The sequence below is a fragment of the Macaca mulatta genome, chromosome 12, assembly GCF_049350105.2.
Source record: "Macaca mulatta isolate MMU2019108-1 chromosome 12, T2T-MMU8v2.0, whole genome shotgun sequence".
NCBI lineage: Eukaryota > Metazoa > Chordata > Mammalia > Primates > Cercopithecidae > Macaca > Macaca mulatta.
The window spans coordinates 88,169,687-88,188,129 of NC_133417.1; the positions used below are offsets into that span (position 1 = coordinate 88,169,687).

Sequence of the window (18,443 nt, forward strand, 5' to 3'; positions counted from 1 at the left end):
AAGTCAAGAACTGAGTTTCCTTGCTCCTTCTTTTTCAGTGTTTTCTCCATTCTTCTTTCTCAGTTTCCTGAATATATTCGTCTTGCACAGAAGCCTATATGGCCTTCTCAACATTGACTATACATGATCTTTTAGTTTATATCCTTATGTCAGATGGACTCAGACTTCCAGTGCCTCAGTTTCAAAATCCTTACAGATAAATCTTATTAATTGTTAGTAATATGAGGCTGAGCTTAGCTCAGGAGCCCCTCCCTGACTACTCCAACATGTTTGAGGATTATGGAGTATGGTCATGCAGACTTGAATGAGGAAGGCTCTATTGAAGTAGTTGTGGTTTGAGTAGGCATTCATACTTGTGTCTATTACAGTCCCTATGCTGTGTCTAAATCCATGGCCTTAAAATTTTTTCCACCACAACCCAGAGGAATAAATACATTTTAAATCCCATTCCATCATTCATCTATGTATAAATTCTTGAAACAATACTTTCCTTTATTACATGTGATACACTCTCATATTTCCTTTTTTTAATTTCTTTCTATCTCAATTCATTCCATTAAATAAAAGCATGGTGGTCTTGGCTAACATAATTCATGATTCACTAATGATTTGCAATTTTAGTTTCAGAAGCACTGGTCTTTGTATTATTTTCCTTTGTAGCTCTTATAATTACAATTGGCACTCCTGTTATATTTTTGTAGTTTTCTTTGTAGCAGATATCACAATTATAATTGCCTCCCTTGTTAAACTGTAAACCACATTAAAGCAGAGACTGTGTCTGTCTTGTTTACTTCTGTATTCCCAGCACCTAACAGAGTTCCTGGCACATAGTAGATGCTCAATTGGGTAAATATTGATAAATGAGTAAATGAAGACCCAAACAGATGGCACCCTTAATGGCTCACCTGGTTCTTTGCAAGGAAGAGATTCAGATACATATAAAATTTGCTAATTTGGGATAGCCCTGCTGATAGAGAAAGCAGATGGAAAGGCCCAGCAGGAGGCTCAGTGGAGCAAGGAGGCCAGGCCAGAGAGCTAGGTTCCCATATAGTCACCGACAACTGAGTGAAATTCTTTCACCAGGGAAAATTGACTGTTTTAAGGGAAGGATCAGTGTCAGGGCTGAGCTCAGGTGTCTTGATTCTTTATGTAAAATGTATTCCACCACGCTACAATAACTTTTTGGTTAGATTTCTAAAATTTCACTTTTGGTATTTTAATTTTTCCCTTTTTAGCTCATAATAAAGAAAGGTAGAGAAAGAACTACACCTTTTTTTTTTTTGACATAAAACACCATGGTACCTGTTTTCCAATGAGATGTAGACATCTGGTTAGGGAGATTAATAGCACACAGAGCTCTCTCCCCTCTCTTCTTGCTATCCTTCTCCTATTTAGTCACTGACTCCCATCCCATCAAGATTCATTTAACTAACTTCTGCAATAAATGACTCCTACTTGTCTATAGCGGTTATTTCAAAAACTACTTTTCATAAGTGGATATTTTAAATGGTGTCACCTATTTTCTTTTCCCATATGCACAGATTTTGAATCTATAGTATAATTTAATAATTATTATGGTTTCATCTATAGATTTACTAAATAATCTATAGGTAGAAAGCTGAATTTATATAAAAAGCAATTCATAGATTGATAAACTTTCTATACAGCTTCCTGGTGTCCTCAAAGCAGGGTTGAGAGGACTATTACTTTAATACTCAATCAGTTTCATCAGTTCTAAATATTAATTTACAAGGTGAGAATACTCCACTTCTCAAAATTAGTCAACTTAATATTGAATTAAATGGTCAAAGTACAATTCAATTTATTATAATTGGGTATGATATATAAATTTATCATCCACACATATTCATAACTCTTTTGGGAGGGGAGAATTTATATGTCAGGCCAGTGTTTCTCAACCCTTTTTAATAGACTGTGTAAGCCTCCAGGGTACAGTAGACAGATGAGGGAGCTTCCTTCTGTCATAGATGGCCATTCCAGCTTTAGTCAAATAAATATGGAAATACCTGCAGCAGGTATAAATTTTGTCCACAGTACTTGAGTTAATGCATTCGTAGCTTTTGGCGGGGGCAATCCTTTGCTCTTCAGTCCAATCCCATTTGATTCCTTAAAGAGAGTAGCTCTATAAATTTTGTACTGAGCTCAGAGTGAGAATTTTTGCTAGGCTGAAACTCTTGGCCTCTTGTGTTCCATCTTCTCAGAATCTTCTCAGAAGGTTCACTTTTGTCTAAGGTTCTGCTAATTCTTCTGGCACCCTGGGAGTGCAGTTCTGCTTTCTGCTCTATGAGTAACCCATAAACTCTGCCAATTTATTCTAAGTCCCATTGGAAAAAAATTTTAAACAGTTACTATTTGTCATTTAGGATATATTTTAAGTAAAGCATTAATGAATATACATATATGTGCACACATATGTGTATGTATATATGTATAATGAATATGTATACACACATATATATGTTATACTATGCTTTCTCTTTCTATAAATATATACTGTATAGGTAGTCTACAAATACTTTGTTATTGAAGATCTGTTTAGCTAGTTTCTTTTCATTCACGAAAAAGACAAAATATATGTTTCTAGAAGTTATTTAGTAATTACATAACATAAATTAGATATAGAAGTTATATAAAGGTTAATCTCTAATACTGTAAAAATATCTTTTGAGAGTATTGTGGTCTTGTTTTCAAAGAGTTATATTTTAGAAATACATACTAATATGTGTACAGAGAAAATACTCTGACGTTTGGGACTGGTTCAAAAATGATCTGGGCAAGAGAAGGGAAGTTATAGACGAAACAAACTTGGTTATGTTGATAATAATCTTAATTTTTCCATATACATTTGAAATTTTCCTAATTAAAAAATACCCATATATTTGAAACATATATACTCCTGTCCTCTGCCCCCACACTCACAGGGAAGATTGGTGGAAATAAAATGCAGATCTCCTGCAGTGTAAACGTGTGACCCTCAAGCCCTAAGTTGTCAAAACTTCCAATGCCTTGGTGGCACTAAAGTGCATGCATTTATTTCCAGGAGTATTTAGCCCATGTTTCTATTCATTTCTTCATCATTAAATCACAATTTCAGTAGCACAGGGTGCCACAAGCTGAGAATCAGGTGAAACTTCCTATGAAAATAAATGCAGAAATTCCCAATTGTGTCTATCCTAATAAAAGCAAAAGGAACAACTAATTACCTATTTTCTTTTAGAAGATAAAGTCATTGACAAGGTCATAGCCCTGCTATCCAACCTGACTATGGATTATTCTATGTACAAAGCAAAGCTAGTTTTTTGTTTTTTGTTTTTTTTCTTGCCGGAGAACTCTACAAGAATTTACCTATACTGATCTTTCTCAGGTTGTTTTGTAATCACACTAAACTTGACTCCATGGCACCTAATTATTCCTTCAGGAACCCCTCCTTCCCTGCAACTGACCTTGTGTAGAAATCTGAAAACATTTATAAAATACAGTTGAATATATATTTTTTGGTAAGAAAGATTTTGTATTTGAAGACATACATGTTTACTAAAAGGTATTTCATTTCTAAAAATTTAAACTTTCCTTAGTTTATATTTGACATTATTAGAAAATCAGTTCTCCATGTGGAACTTTTCATCTAAAATGTCACAGGAACTGGGAATTGAAAAAAAGGAAACTTTACACATTCTTTCACATCTTGAGTTTTTCACATGCTTTTTCTTTGCCTGAAATCTCTTCCCCATCTGTCCCTTGCCAGGTGGTAAATTCTTGTCCATCCTTCAGGGGCCAGCTCAGCTCAAGTCACTTCTTTCCTGATGTCCTTCTCAGTCTCTAAAGGATGCGACAGTGGGCTTTGCACACAGTGTATCTCCACTATTGTTCTTACCACATTGTGCTGTAATCGCTGTTTTTGTACTTTTTCCCTATTAGATTATAAGCTCCTGCCAAGAAGACTTTAGTAACATTTATTGAATTGTTGGGTTGAATTGTGTATTCAAAGAACTGTTGAAATAATGGAGAGATTTCAAATAATAAATACATAAAAGCAAGAAAATGTCAGTGTTGAGGAAATGTTAACTGAAAAAATTACCTTTCCCCAAAGTAATGGCTAAATATAACTTGCTTTTTGAGAAAGATTAAATCACCTTGAAAATAATCATTGACAAGAACATTTGTCCTACATTGTCACATCCAGTTGGAAAGCTGCATTTAATAGTTTACATTCAACATAAAACTTGGACTCCTTCAAAAGATAAGTTGATTTTCCTCTTTACAACAAGACACAAGTTGCTTTAGTACTTCATAATAGAATAGAAAAATGATTCCGGTTCACAACATGAAAAATACACTAAGAAAGAAAAAGATTTTACAGATAAGCTCCAGGTCTACACTAAGCCAGAGCCTCACAAGAAGCTATTACTTTGTAAAGAGTAATGCGCTCCCTGCATTGAATGCAGCACAGTGGATGCATTCCAGTGGCATCATAAACAACAAAACCCAAGTTCAAATCATTCACATGAACTTGTAATTGAATTTTTCAAGATGTGATTTAGTGTAGTAGATGGAACGAGGATAAAATGTTTCAATTGTAACAGTGTATCGAACAGTGATTGAACAAGTTAGAAGAATTAGTAGGGAGTGAATATTAATACGGGGTAGCTTTCAGACATCTTGAGATAGGAAAGCTCCTCACTTGCCTATTTAACAGTGAAAGAGAAACTAATACCAGGCTCAGTAAGAGGACTAGTGAGCAAGGAGAATATAGGACAATATTTTACTTCTTGAATGATACAATAAGTGATGTCGCTGAAAGTTGCCGTACGGATCTATTTTTTTAAGAGTGCTGGATTAAAACTTAGGAAAAATAACTATAAATCTCAGCTCATAGGTAGAACTCAACAGGCCTCCAGTTCCAAATTTGGAGACTCTCTTCTTTTTATTAAAGTGTATTCAAATGTACTACATTACTCAGAATTTGGCTGGCTAAAAGATTTATAAATTTGCTGAGTTGTGAACTTCTTTGACCAAAATGTGAGCTCCAGATGCTGTGAGCCTGGCAATTCCGTTTGTGTGAATGGGCTTTGGATTTCCCAACATTAAAGTTTAGTATTTGTTGTTGGGTCTGGAGCAGATACTGACATGAATTTCACTGTTTGATATGCCAGCACCAGGGCAGAAACACTTGGTAGGACTGAGACGGCAACTGATTCTACAGTATCAAGTGGCTTTCTAGTGAACCCTCAGGGCTTTGAATGGAAGTGCACTGATGTTTTTCATTGTTTGCTGGATGTGGCTTTTTTCCTAATATTCGGAGGTAACTCTCAATTCTTACCTTCTTTCCTTGGAGCTTAGAATTAGAGTCTGTTTCCAAATATAGCCAGCAGATGGTGCAATTTACTTTATTTATACTCTATCTCAAATGAAAAAGCATTAGACTATTCTATATACATACACACACATAATATGTCTCGTCTCAATCTCATTCATATGTACAAATTTAAGTGTATGTTTCAAAACTTTTTATCTATTTGGAAACAACCTATTTAACATAATTTATCTCCTTTTAGAAAAGCAGTGTTCATTTTTTAGAGTTTTATTAATAATTCAACTTACATTTTATTAGCTTTATAGACCTCAAAGCAAGACACGAGAGGAGACTATTAGTCATGACAGGAAATATGTCATTTCTTTTTCATCAGCTTTCTTACACAATTCGTAATCACATGTCCTGCAAGACAAGAGTAAAGCTGGTTCTGATGTGCCCGTGGAATTCAGCAATACTTAGCTATAATTTTGAGAGTCCTGTAATAACAAATGTTAAAGTTCTGATTTGGTAACTGACTTCAACAGAGCTTTCAAGTTGAAATTTATTTATGGAATCATTTCAGCTATTAGACTATCCATCCTATCTCTTGTCAATAAAGGATGCTTTCCCATAGGAGATAACTAATAACTTTATAGAATTTTAAGATGTAACAGAATGTTATTGTCCCCTGGAGGTCACACTTACCAACCAAAGGGTAGTAACTTTTATTAGAAGGCTGAAATAGTCTATAAATATTTCATTAAATCCTTAAAAATGTGCAGGTATTAATTCTCCACTCTCTTCTTTTGATTTCTGGCTACCACCCTGAGATGGATAAAATGTTCCTGGGAACCTGGGGAAAATGCGATTGTGCTGAATTTATCACCTGCAATATTTCCTGGTGGGATTATCTGAATACATGTGGATTTCAGGAAGAATCTTCTCAGAAAATTTCATTATTATTTTAAATGCTAGGCTCAGCATCGAAGTTCTGCCTTTATCATTCTCTCTCCCAACATGTTCCTACCAATTCTCAGCTCACTTTAGGGAGCAGGTGAAGAAAGGAGAGAAGACACTGCATTTTCTGGCCATCTCAGTCGATTCAAAAGCATTTATGGTGCAGGGCACTGGCGTGGTGCTGAGTTGATTGAGTTAAAAAAGACATAGACTTTGTCCTTGAGGCAAAGCAGCTGCCAATTGCTGAGTCCAGGGAGAAGTGCTTTTATTTCTTCAGTATGGGCAGAGCTGCCACAGAACAGGTTATGTGTAGGTGTGAACAGGTAGAGGATGCTCACATCATTCCTATCATCCTAGAAAACAGATAAAAATTTTACTTTCTCAGACTGCAAAGAAACACAGTTTACATTTCTGAGAAATTAGAATTCTAGAATACTTTAAAACAAAATATAGTTTTGACTTTCAGGTTAGCATTGTAACTAATGAAATATTGCAAAATCCAAGTTCCTTCAGAGTTCAATTTAATGAATAGAGAATAGAACTGAAAAAGGTAATAAAACAGATTCTCACACAAAGGCTGCCTGGATTTTGCATCTGAATAACACTCTGCTGTTACCACCCAGAGCATCTTTTCTCTTCTTGAACCACAAAAAAGACCTGGCTTTCTGCTTTTACTTCTCTTGAGCATCATTCCTATATAATAGGTCACTTGTACAACACTCGCACATAGCAATGAATATGAGGATATTTTGTGTATGACCCATTTACTTGAAGGAATTGTTCTATTCTAGGTGCTTTGGTTGCAAGGAACAGGAACCCACTCAAATGGCTCAAGAAAAAAGGGATTATTTAAAAAAGAGAAATTCATGAATACAAAATGCGGGAACAATAGTCAGGTTTTATAATGAATGTCAGAAGGCTATATTCTTTCTCTTTTTCTTTCGTAACTTACTTTTAACAAATGGTCCCAGGTGAACTTGAGGAGGTCAGGTGGGGCCAGCTATATTAGTCAGGATTCTTTAGAGGGACAGAACTAATAGGATGTGTGTGTGTATATATATATATAAATAAAATATATATTTATGAGTTTATTAAGTAGTATTAATTCATATGATCACAAGGTCCCACAATAGGCCATATGCAGGCTGAGGAGCAAGGAAGCCAGTCTGAATCCCAAAGCTGAAGAACTTGGAGTCCAAAGTTCGAGGGCAGGAAGCATCCACCACAGGAGAAAGATGTAGGCTGGGAGGCTAAGCCAGTCTAGCCTTTTCACGTTTTTCTGCTTTATATTCTGGCTGTGTTGGCAGTTGATTAGATGGTACCCACCCAGATTAAGGGTGTGTCTGCCTTTCCTGGTTCACTGACTCAACTGTGAATCTCCTTTGGCAACACCCTCACAGACACACCCAGGATCAATACTTTGCATCCTTCAATCCAATCAAGTTGACAGTCAGTATTAACCATCACACCAGCCAAAGCTGGATCATATAAAGTCTTGAGGTCAGGGATAATCTTGTGGCCATACGTGAACAACATGACAAGGAGAAATGAAAGCCCTCAATTGAACTGAACTGATTGGATTTTCTCTAAAAAAATTGACCTGGGTCATTGGTTATTTGTGACTGGTTCTGAAAATACTAATAATAACATTTAATATTTGTCAAGAGCTTACTGTGTGTCAGCTCTTGTCCTAGGCTTTTTTCATGTTTTAATGCATTAATTGTCACAACTATATGATATGGATCAGTGTGATTCCATTTTTACAAATAAAGAAATGGAGGCATGACTGAAAAGTAAAATAGCTTATACAAGTTGAGAAAAGATGTAGTAGGGCTGGTAGTGGAACCCAGTCAGTCTGACTCCGGAGCCTGTGCTCCTAGCCACTACATGACACTGTCTTCAAAGTGTTAGAGTGGGAGCTGGTTCTATGGCAAACCAAAGCCACATGCAACTCAAAGTTATGGAGTAGGAGAGGCAGAATGATGAGTAAGCAGAAGAAGCAAGTATGGGGAAGAACACCAAGCAATTGCTCACAGCAGCACCCCCACTGCTTAGATTGAACAAAGCCTGGGACGTGGCAGGTACTCACTAAGTATGGGTGGAATAGTGAATGAAAACTTTCAGCAGGGGCTGTGGATGTGACATATCCTCTGAGAAGCTCGGGTGTGCCAGTCAGGCAGGAGCCTCCAAATAACTTATTTTAATCTGTTTCCCTTACAAATTAACTAAATTATACATACACCAGATGAATACATTCTCCTTTTTAAAAACATAAAGCTCTGATCTACAGAGAATAGAGTTCCTTCGGGCCACTTCCCCATCTTTGTTTCCTGCTTTCCACTCCTCAGAGATCCTTCCAGGCTTTGTTAATATATTTAGATACATATATAGAAACTGTTGGAACTCTAAAGTATTGGTTTGCATATTTAAAAAATATTTGCATAAGTATTATAGTGTTTATTTTTTCCCTCATTTAATGTATCATAGAGATCCAGCTATATTGTTATGATAGACATTCAGACGGTTTCTAAACTTCTTACTATTATAAAATTATGTTTATAATTTGTATTACAGGTTTTTTAAAAAAAGAGTTTTGCTCTTTTGCCCAGGCTGAAGTGTAGTGGTGCAATCTCAGCTCACTGCAACCTCTGTCCCCTGGGTTCAAGTGATTCTCCTGCCTCAGTCTCCCAGGTAGCTGGGATTATAGGCACCCACCACCGTGCCTGGCTAATTTTTGTATTTTTAGTAGAGATGGGTTTTGCCATATTGGCCAGGTTGGTCTCGAACCCTGACCTCAGGTGATCCACCCGCCTTGGCCTCCCAGAATGCGAGGATTACAGGCATGGGTCACCGTCCCTGGCCTGTATAGTCTCATGATTATCTTCCAAAGAGTTTTAAATTTTTCATTACTTCTTAAACTCGTAAGTTATAAAAGAATCAAAGCATTGTCTGAGATATCAACTAGTCCAATGACTGTAAACCAGGATGGTGGAGTGGTAGTGGGTTTATCTAAATCACTTCTGAAGCGTTTTTCCAATAACAGCCTCCCTATCTTCTGGAAGAATTCTGGCATGGCAACCATGTTACAGTGGCAATGGGAGTGAGTGGGGAGGGCAGGTAAGTAAGCACCTGGCTTGTTTGCTAAACTACCAATTATTCTGATAGGTACCTACCCCCAGCATGCCCCCAAAACATATAGCTAGTTGAAGACAAAACCAGGGTTTGATGCAAAAACTCCTGCCAATTTTAGTCTAGTCTTTTCCTAATTATTTTGCTTTGCCCTGACAATTCATCTTCATGGAATCTCCATAATCCTTATTAGTTCCAGATAGAAACTTCCTTCAATTTACTTAAACTCTGTTCTGGGAGCTCCCCTGCTCTCAATCTTCTTCATTTAAAAACAAATGAACAAATTAATGAACAGACAGCAACACAAACAAGCTAAAACAAAAGGGCAGAGATGATCAACTATACACTGAAAACTCATTTTCTCATCTCCTGACCTGGAGTTATTGCTGTGGGGGGCGGGGGTGGGGTGGGGGTGGGGTCAGCTTCCCAGCCAGGTGCTGCTTTTCTTAGGCAGTTTTGCATCCAGGGGCGTCCATGCACTCATCAGTTTTCAACCACCAATCAAGCAGCTGTCTTCTTTCCCGTGGCTAATCAGGCAAGGGTCATCTGTCACAGAACTATCCAATCAGCATTAAGGTGCCGAGTACAAAAGGCTGCTCGAAGACGGCGTTTTTTTCTGACCAACAACATTCTACTTTGTTAAGTATTTGGATGTGAGATATATATGGAAAGTTGACATTTGGCTGTGGGAGCAGAAGTAAAAACAGACACGGCGAGAGGGACCTGAGGTAGGAGATAAAGTTATGAATAAGCAGATGCTATAAATGTAGAGGAAGTTGGTCAGTTGGGAGAGTAGCAGAAGCAGGGGCAGAGAGGACTGAGTCATCATGGCATATGTTCACCCACCTCTTGCTGCTGAGGGGGCAGTAAGATAATTCAGGCCTGGAAATGTATCAGAGCATTTCAGTTTACCGCTGCGTTTCCCCCTCTGTGAGGCTCAGTTGAACGCTAAGCAGGGTTTCCGTGTGATTCTGATTTCCTCTGCGTCCCTGTGTTTCTTGACAAATCCGCCTTTCTTGAGGTAGCCCGAGTGATTTTCTGCCTACCAGGCTTGCAGCCAGAAGAGCCTGACGCATCTGTCCTCCTTAGTTTTCATTAATTAGGATATTTAGTCTGCTTATAATTAAACATGAAAATATGAATGTATAAAAAGTAGGCATTGCCTTAATGACTGATTTGGGGAATATTTTATGATTTAAAATGATGTATGTTTATTCTTTATTTCTTTCAACAAACATTTATTAAGTATGTACTACTTGCCAAATTGTTTCTTGTTAACAGAACGAAAAAGACAGTAGGGGCCTGGTGCGGTGGCTCATGCCTGTGATCCCGAACTTTGGGAGGCCAAGGTGGGCAGATCACAGGAGGCCAGGAGTTTGAGACTAACCTTGCCAACAGGGCAAAACCTCGTCTCAACTAAAAATGCGAAAAATTAGGCAGGTGTGATGGCACATGCCTGTAATCCCAGCTACTCTGGTGGCTGAGGTAAGCGAATAGCTTGAACCCGGGAGGTGGAGGTTGCAGTGAGCTGAGATCGCGTCACTGCACTCCAGCCTGACTGACACAGATTCTGTCTCAAAAGAGAAAAACAAAGCAAAACCGACAGTGGAAGTCAAGGTTAGATTTGAATCATTCCATTTCCAAGTTCAATGACTCTTCTCACATGCTTAGTTATTATGCCCACACTTGATTTTGGGGGGGATCTGCAGGAATGTCTATATTTGTCTCAAGTTGGGTCCTCCAGAAGCTGCACTTAGAAATTGCTTTTCTGGATTCTCCCGCTGCATATTAGCCACATCCTTCAGCTCTTTCAGTGAATAATCCCTTTTATTCCTTTGGCCAGAGCCATGCTGATCTGTGACTCTAGCTATTCATCTTGGTTGGAAGGAAAAAAATGGATGGTTCTTGAGGAGAGCTGATATTGTCTTAAGTAGCATCTGCCTAAGTTGAGGCCTCTGCCTAGTCTTTAGGCAATGCAGTGGGGTCTACTATCGTCTAACAAGGGGGAGTGGGCTGCCTCTGCAAGCCCAGAGTGTTCTAGAGAGTCTGAGAGTTCAATGTTCTTGAGTGTACCCACCTGGATATCTCTACCCCTAGCCTTGGAGTCCCACTCCTTCCCTGATAATGTAGGAGACTTGTTGGGGCTGTGAATTCAGGGTTATCTCAACTCTTACTTCTCTACTCTTACAATGAGGATCGAGGCCTGGTCTTTAGCAGGGTCTGTCTTGTGGTCGTAAGAGAGGAAGGCGTCTGTAAACACTGCCCTGGGAGCCTTCTAACTTTCACATTTTGCCTTAAGTGGCTAATTGGCTGAATGGAGCTTGTTATTTTCTCTCTTCAGTGCATCAATAACACTTAGCAACAACCAAACAGATCCCCCAGTCCTTATAATAACTATTTCTATCATACTTCACAATGCCAAAGATATCACAGAAGCCATTGCATCCCTTCAACCTGTCATCCATTCCAAGTCACCACAGGTGAAATTCTTGGTAATTGCCATGCTGCAGTGTGCCAGAGGCCTTCAATAGTCACTTCACACTAGGGAGGGAGTCCTAGTTGCCATCTGGCTGGAAAGTGATCCAACTTCACAACTGCATCTCAGGCACTGCTAGTTCCTCTTTCTCTGACCAACTGTTTATTTTGGTGGTCTGTGGAGTGTATAGGTGGTGAGAAATTACAGCCAGCTTGGTCTTGAAAAGAAGATGAGAAGTAGGGTGGTAGATAGAATGGAGATAAAGAGTAGGGCTTGGAATTAGAACTAATTAGGATTACAGCAGAGAGGAGATAGCCAGTAGAGAAAAGGGGGAGAATGCAAGGGCCTGAGTTGGTGAGATGACATGGAATACAAAATTGATTGGATTGCTGCTGCTTCTGAGATTGGAGGCACAAAAACAAAGAAATACATACAACTAAGTTTGTCAGTCATAATAATATAAATAATAATAGCTAATATTTACCGACTTCTTAGTGTGTTGAAGCGTAGTTCCAAATGCATAGGCAGAAATTAATTTTCATTTAATAACATCAGAAAATGATTTTTTAAAGTTTTCTACCAGGTCTTTGACATAATTCAATACAGTAAAATGGGAGAAAATAAGTCAAGTGTTGAAAATATCATTTTCTTGCTATTAAGCCCCATTTCCTTCTGCACTTTTCTTAAAAGAGTTAGGAGTTTTATATTTCATTTTTTTATAAACAACAATTAGAAAAAGCCACTCTTACAAAGTTCCTATTGTTTCAGTTCTTTCTCTCCACCATTAGCCCTTTACTTTTAATATAATGGGCACGCCTAAAAATAAAAATTGTCTTGTGTATGGCACATAATGGAATGTGAATGAAGAGCTGAAAAAGAAAAGAACATTTCTTTTTCACAAGGCATCTCGATTTGATGGCCCAGCAGGCAGCAGTTTATTGCAGCAGTTGCTGCAGAGATCTTAAAAAAGGTGAGGCTTTGCCCTGAGCAAAAAGGGCAAAGTTAACAGGAAGCTATATAGTGTCTCAACACTGCAAATAAACGTGGAAGGGTGCAAGGGATAATGTAATGGGACATGTGTCGTTTGAGAGGTCTTTGGAGTATTTTGTTGTGATGGAGACCAAGCAGTATCTTGATCATTTCCTACATCTGTGTAGCTCCTTTTAACTAAAGCCTATGAGAAGCTCTGAAGAATATATTAATGGAGAATAATAATCTCATGATTGTTGCAATTGAATTCCTATAAGCATGAAACTTCCTTTACAAATTAAAGCAGAGATTATGAGTTAACTGCAGGGCTTTTCTCTCAATTTCACCCAAAAATATTATTTAAATATTACTGATTGTAAGATGATAGAGGCTTATAGGCTTTCACAATATAAGCTGTTTTTGTTTGTAAACAGCAGTGGTGGCCATTTTTGGCCTTATGAAAAAAGATAAGCCTAGGCAGTAGCACTTGACTTTAGGATAACTGGATTTATTTCAAGTTACTCTAAATTATTATTTAATAAAATAGAACCAGTGTGTTACTGATTTCCTCATTAATAACATTGATAATTTTCAAAATTAGTTCATATTTTGTACTAAAAACTTACCATAACTTAATATAAAGTCAGCAATTTTGAACCATGTCTGAGGAGGTTCTGTTCCTGAATACTTCGTTATAAAGTTGTTTCACCTGCAGCATTAACTCTAGGGATCACAGTAGAGTAAGTTCTCAGTTTATTTCTTTTGTTTAATCAATAGATGAAATAACTGCTGTAAACAGTTGTAGTAGGGAAATAATTTAACATGGTTTGAATTTGTGTTCTCAAATCTATTGATTAACAGAACTAGGGCATGGGCCTTATGCTAAAGAAAACTTGCAAATCTGCTGCTGGACATTTTTCTTTAAAATGTTAGGAGCACCCACTAAAGGACTAAAGACCATAAAAAAATTAGCTAACAAAAAGGTTTATTTCAAAGTATATTGTTCACTTTTAGCCATTCATTTAGAGTCTATGTTTACTATAAGCATTTAAAGTTATCATTATGCTAGTTTCTTTTAATGTAATGGTTTGGCGTTAGTGTATGTAAGGTAGCTTTTAATGAGATAAATGATTGGGTCTGTGTTAGTCAATATGCTCTTGACTTAAAATGGCAAAAACCTACTTAAAATAGTCTGAGTGATCCCAGGAATATGGCAGCAGTGAAGGTGTTGTTGTGTCTCCAAATGCTTACATAAAAGGAGACAAAGCTAGATAGTAACACTAAAAACCTATTGACAATGTTTATTACAAAGCCGGGAGATAGCCTATCCCCACAAATCAAACACAGTCAGTACATGAAGACAAACCATTTGACCCAAGACCTGTACAGTGTCAACATCTATGTAAGAGAAAGCAGAGGAATCGGTGGAGAACAGGAGAACCAAATACCCACAGAAGTTCACCATAAAGTGAGCAGACCAATTTGAGAACAGCAATGAATACTAAGAGGGTTTTGTTCAATCCGGTATTGGGTGAGTGCAAGGGAATGACAGTGTGTGCTGAAGGATCTGGAATCGTTTAGCTTCTAGATTCACCAATGAAACAGACTTGCAAGGATTCTCTTCCAGGATAGTGCCCCACTCTAAGATGAAACGGCTTGGAATAGAGTCAGAGCAACTCAAGCAAAATAGAGACAACTGAGACAAGAAAAGAGAAGTTTGAGAAAAGATTGAGTTAAGACAACAACAATAAAAACTCTGTAGCTTTGAATTTGAGTTGAGAGTGTCAGCATGAACTCATGAATATGGAAAGACTGAGATGAGTTCTAGAAACAATGACCAGCTCAGTAGTAATGTGTATTCCTAATGCCAAATATGTCGTTTTGAAGGCAGGGTTTCTTTGGAGAAATTGGCTGCTTACAACATGAGACTGTGAACCACAATAGCTGCTTGTATCACAATAGAAAGAGGCCACTAGACATTATATTTCACTAGATTAAAGACCCATACCATCTATGGTCTTGCTAAAGGCATTGAACTTGAGTCTGATCAAGCCTTTCACTCTAGCTGCCAATTTGCTGGAAATTGGAAACAGAAGACAGAAAACAGTACAGAGGAACATGCTGAACGGTGTCATGAATATGTAATTGGCAAACTTCACTGGGAAAGCAGACAGGTCAAATACAGATCAAATGTAAAGAAAGCGGGGGGTGGAACACATAGATGAAAGGGATTTAAATGACAGAATTTAACGGACAACAATATAGTGGCTTGGGATGCACATTTGGGTGGCAAAACTATAAAGAAATGAGGAATTTATTGGTATAAAAGTCAAGATTGTGATTCCTTTTTTGAGATAGAGACAGGACATATAGAGGGGTGATGTGGTTTGGCTGTGTCCCCACCCAAATCTCATATTGAATTGTAGCTCCCATAATTCCCACGTGTTGTGGGAGGGACCCAGTGGGAGATAATTGAATCATAGGGTGGTTTCCCCCATACTGTTCACATGGTAGTGAATAAACCTCAGGAGACCTGATGGTTTTATAAGAGGTTTCGCTTTCACTTCGTGCTCATTCTCTCTCATCTGCTGCCATGTAAGACATGCCTTTCTCCTTCCGCCATGATTGTGAGGCCTCCCCAGCCACATGGAACAGTGAGTGCATTAAACCTAGTTTTCTTTGTAAATTACCCAGTCTCAGGTGTGTATCAGCAGAGTGAAACAGACTAATGCAAGGGGCTTCTGAGATAATTGGCAAAGTTTTATTTCTTGACTTGGCAGGTGATTTCAAGAGTGGTATTTTGTGTGGCTCTCTGTATCTATTTATTTTAAAATAGGTTAAGATTTAAGCAAAAAAGGGATTTTTTATGTACTATATATCCAAATATTCCAGGAGTAGGTCGTAGAATTGTCTGAATTCCGGGGTTCAAATGATCACACTAGGATGGAGTCTTTTTCTCATAATTGTTTGACTCTTTCCATGGACCCTCCCCACATTATCTTCACTTGTAGTCATTCTCTGTTGGGATTGGGGGGGGGGGCCCTGACAGATCCAGGCTATGTGATCTTTAAAGCTGGTAGCGCCAAAGAAGCCATGGATATAAACAACCCCTTTGAAACTTCTGGACAAGATTGGAAAAGTAGGAGTAGGAGAGTGATGAGGAAAATTGAAGGCACTGATAGAAGTGATGAAAGCCCATATCTTACAAACATAACACAATTGACTCAAAGGTGTAAAAAGATTAGGAATGAAGAATAGAAACTAACCACAACTTGGTGCCCACAGGACTTAATCAATTGTCTGTACGTTCAGTTGTAAAGGGAACAAACAAAATTCACAGATTTTGTGTAACATGAGATATGATTAATACTACACTTAACCGTTTGTGACAAGAAAATTTATTTTTTGACTTTTGTGTATATTTTTTGGGAATTGTGTATAAAAGTAAGAAAATATTTAATCAAAAATTATTTGGGAAAATTAATGAGTGATAGGTGTATAAGGAAGGGTCTCCTAAATAGGACATTCTTACCTTTTAAATCTGATATTAACTGGATCAACCATGCCTCCTCTTAACCCTTGGAGCTTCTAGTTGCAGCAAAATACTAAGTCTGGTAAATTCAGCATTGTTCTATGAACTCTGTAAACAAATTTGTACCTGACAGTATATACTTAACAATCAGGATTCTAGTAAATTCAGATGTTGGCCTTCGGAGTTCTCTGGGGCCAGTAGCTGCCTGACCAGGGCCCGGAGCCACGGGCTTAGCTGAGGACCATGGGCTCAGGGTCTAACCAGCAGTTTATAGGTGGCTGCGCCAAGGCAGCAGAAGAGGCACCCGAGGAGGCGCGGGAAGATGCGGCCCGGGCGGGCGGCGTACGAGCCTCAGCTGCTGCATCTGTAAGTGGTTCAGCGTTCGCATGGGGTTCTGCTTCCTGTCCATGACCGCCCGCGCCCGGGTCGCGCTCAAACCCCTAGTGGACGTCTTTGTGCACCAGAGTAAGCTGCACTTGAAAGGCTTCCTGAGCTCGAAGGAGGGTGAGGCTGACTACCTTTTAAGTAGTCAGCCACGGGTCTGGAATCCATCCGTGTCACCGGACCTAGTGGGGCGTTCCGTATTGGGAGTGAGAGGTGGCCAAAGGGGAAGAACATGCAGAAGCGCAGATCGGACGTCAGGTGCTGCAGCTGTGGAGGTCTAGACCATCATGCCAAGGAATGCAAGCTGCCACCCCAGCCCCAGAAATGCCACTTCTACCAGAGCATCAGTCATACGGTAGCTTCATGTCCGCTGAAGGCCCAGCAGGGCCCTAGCGCACAGGGAAAGCCAACCTACTGTGGGGAGGAAGAAATCCACAGCCCTGCCCTGCTCCCGGAGGCACAGAATTGAGTCACAATGGGTGGGGGCTATTCTTTGCTATCAGGGAGTTTTGAGGAGCAGGCAGAGTGGAGAAAGTGGGAACAGAGTGAACTGGGGGTACTTGGCACTGCCATGTGTCTCAGACTGGGGTTCACACCGTCACCCTTTCTTCCCTCTGTTGGGGGAAAGGGTGAGTCAAAGGAGCTCCAACCATGCTCTGTCCAAATATAAGTGGGAGTTCTGGGGGCAACCAGGACGTGGGAATCACCCTACAACCTGCATGCTTTATCTGAGGCTCCATCTCCAGAGTTTCCAGCTTTTGAAAGTGGCCTGGATAGGGAAGTTGTTTTCCTTTTGAAGAAGGATATGCAATAATTCCCATGCCAGAGTGAAATGATTAAGGATAAGACCAGATTCACGGAGCCTAGCCACTACATTCTGTGAAAGGAAATCGCTCAGGAGTAAGGCAGTGTTTTTTTTTTTTTTTCACATCTTGTATCCTCATACCCACTTTTGGGATAGGGTGCTGGCAACTGTCCCAAGCAATGGATAGTGATGATGGCAAAAAGGATGTTTGGGGGAGCAACTGCAGACCTGCTCCACCTATGCTTACCCCCACCCCATTCTAGGCCAATGTGATTTTATTTGCTCTCTTGGATACTGCACCTTGGGTCCCACTTTCTCCAGGATGTCAACTGTGTGCAAATGGTGTATCTTGTGCATTTTAACTTTTTTTTCCTTAATATAAATATTCTGGTTTTGTATTTTTGTATATGTTAGTCTACGGCCCTCATTTCCTGCACTGTGTTCTCAGGTGCGTGAGCAATCTGTGAGAAGAGAGCAGCAGCTCCAGGTCTGCTCAGCAGGACTACTTTTCGTTTTTGCCACTGTGGAGAGCGATTACTTGGAGTGCACAGACTATTGAACTACCTCATTTCTGCCAATGAGAGCTGGCTTTTCTGCCATAGTATCCTCTTGAAACCCCCTCTGCCTTGAACATGTTTTAGGGGAGACTAGGTTTTTAACTGGGTTGTCCCATGACTTGATTGCCTCCTACTGGAAGATTGAGAATTAGTCTAAACAGGAAATGGTGGTACACGGGCTAGGAGAGGCTGGGCCAGCTGAAAGGCCCAGAGAGGGAGCCAAGATTAGGTGAGGGTTATCTAATCCTAGGGCACAGGATGTGCTTTACATCCCAGATCCATTCTTCACCAGATTAGGCTAGGCCTACTATGCACGACAG

At 39.2% G+C, this 18,443-nt stretch overlaps 1 pseudogene; it reads left to right on the forward strand.

Moving 5' to 3' along the window:
- The first annotated feature begins 16,620 nt into the window (after positions 1–16,620).
- Positions 16,621–17,230, forward strand: LOC100423237 (protein lin-28 homolog A pseudogene; annotated as a pseudogene).
- Positions 17,231–18,443: the final 1,213 nt, after the last annotated feature.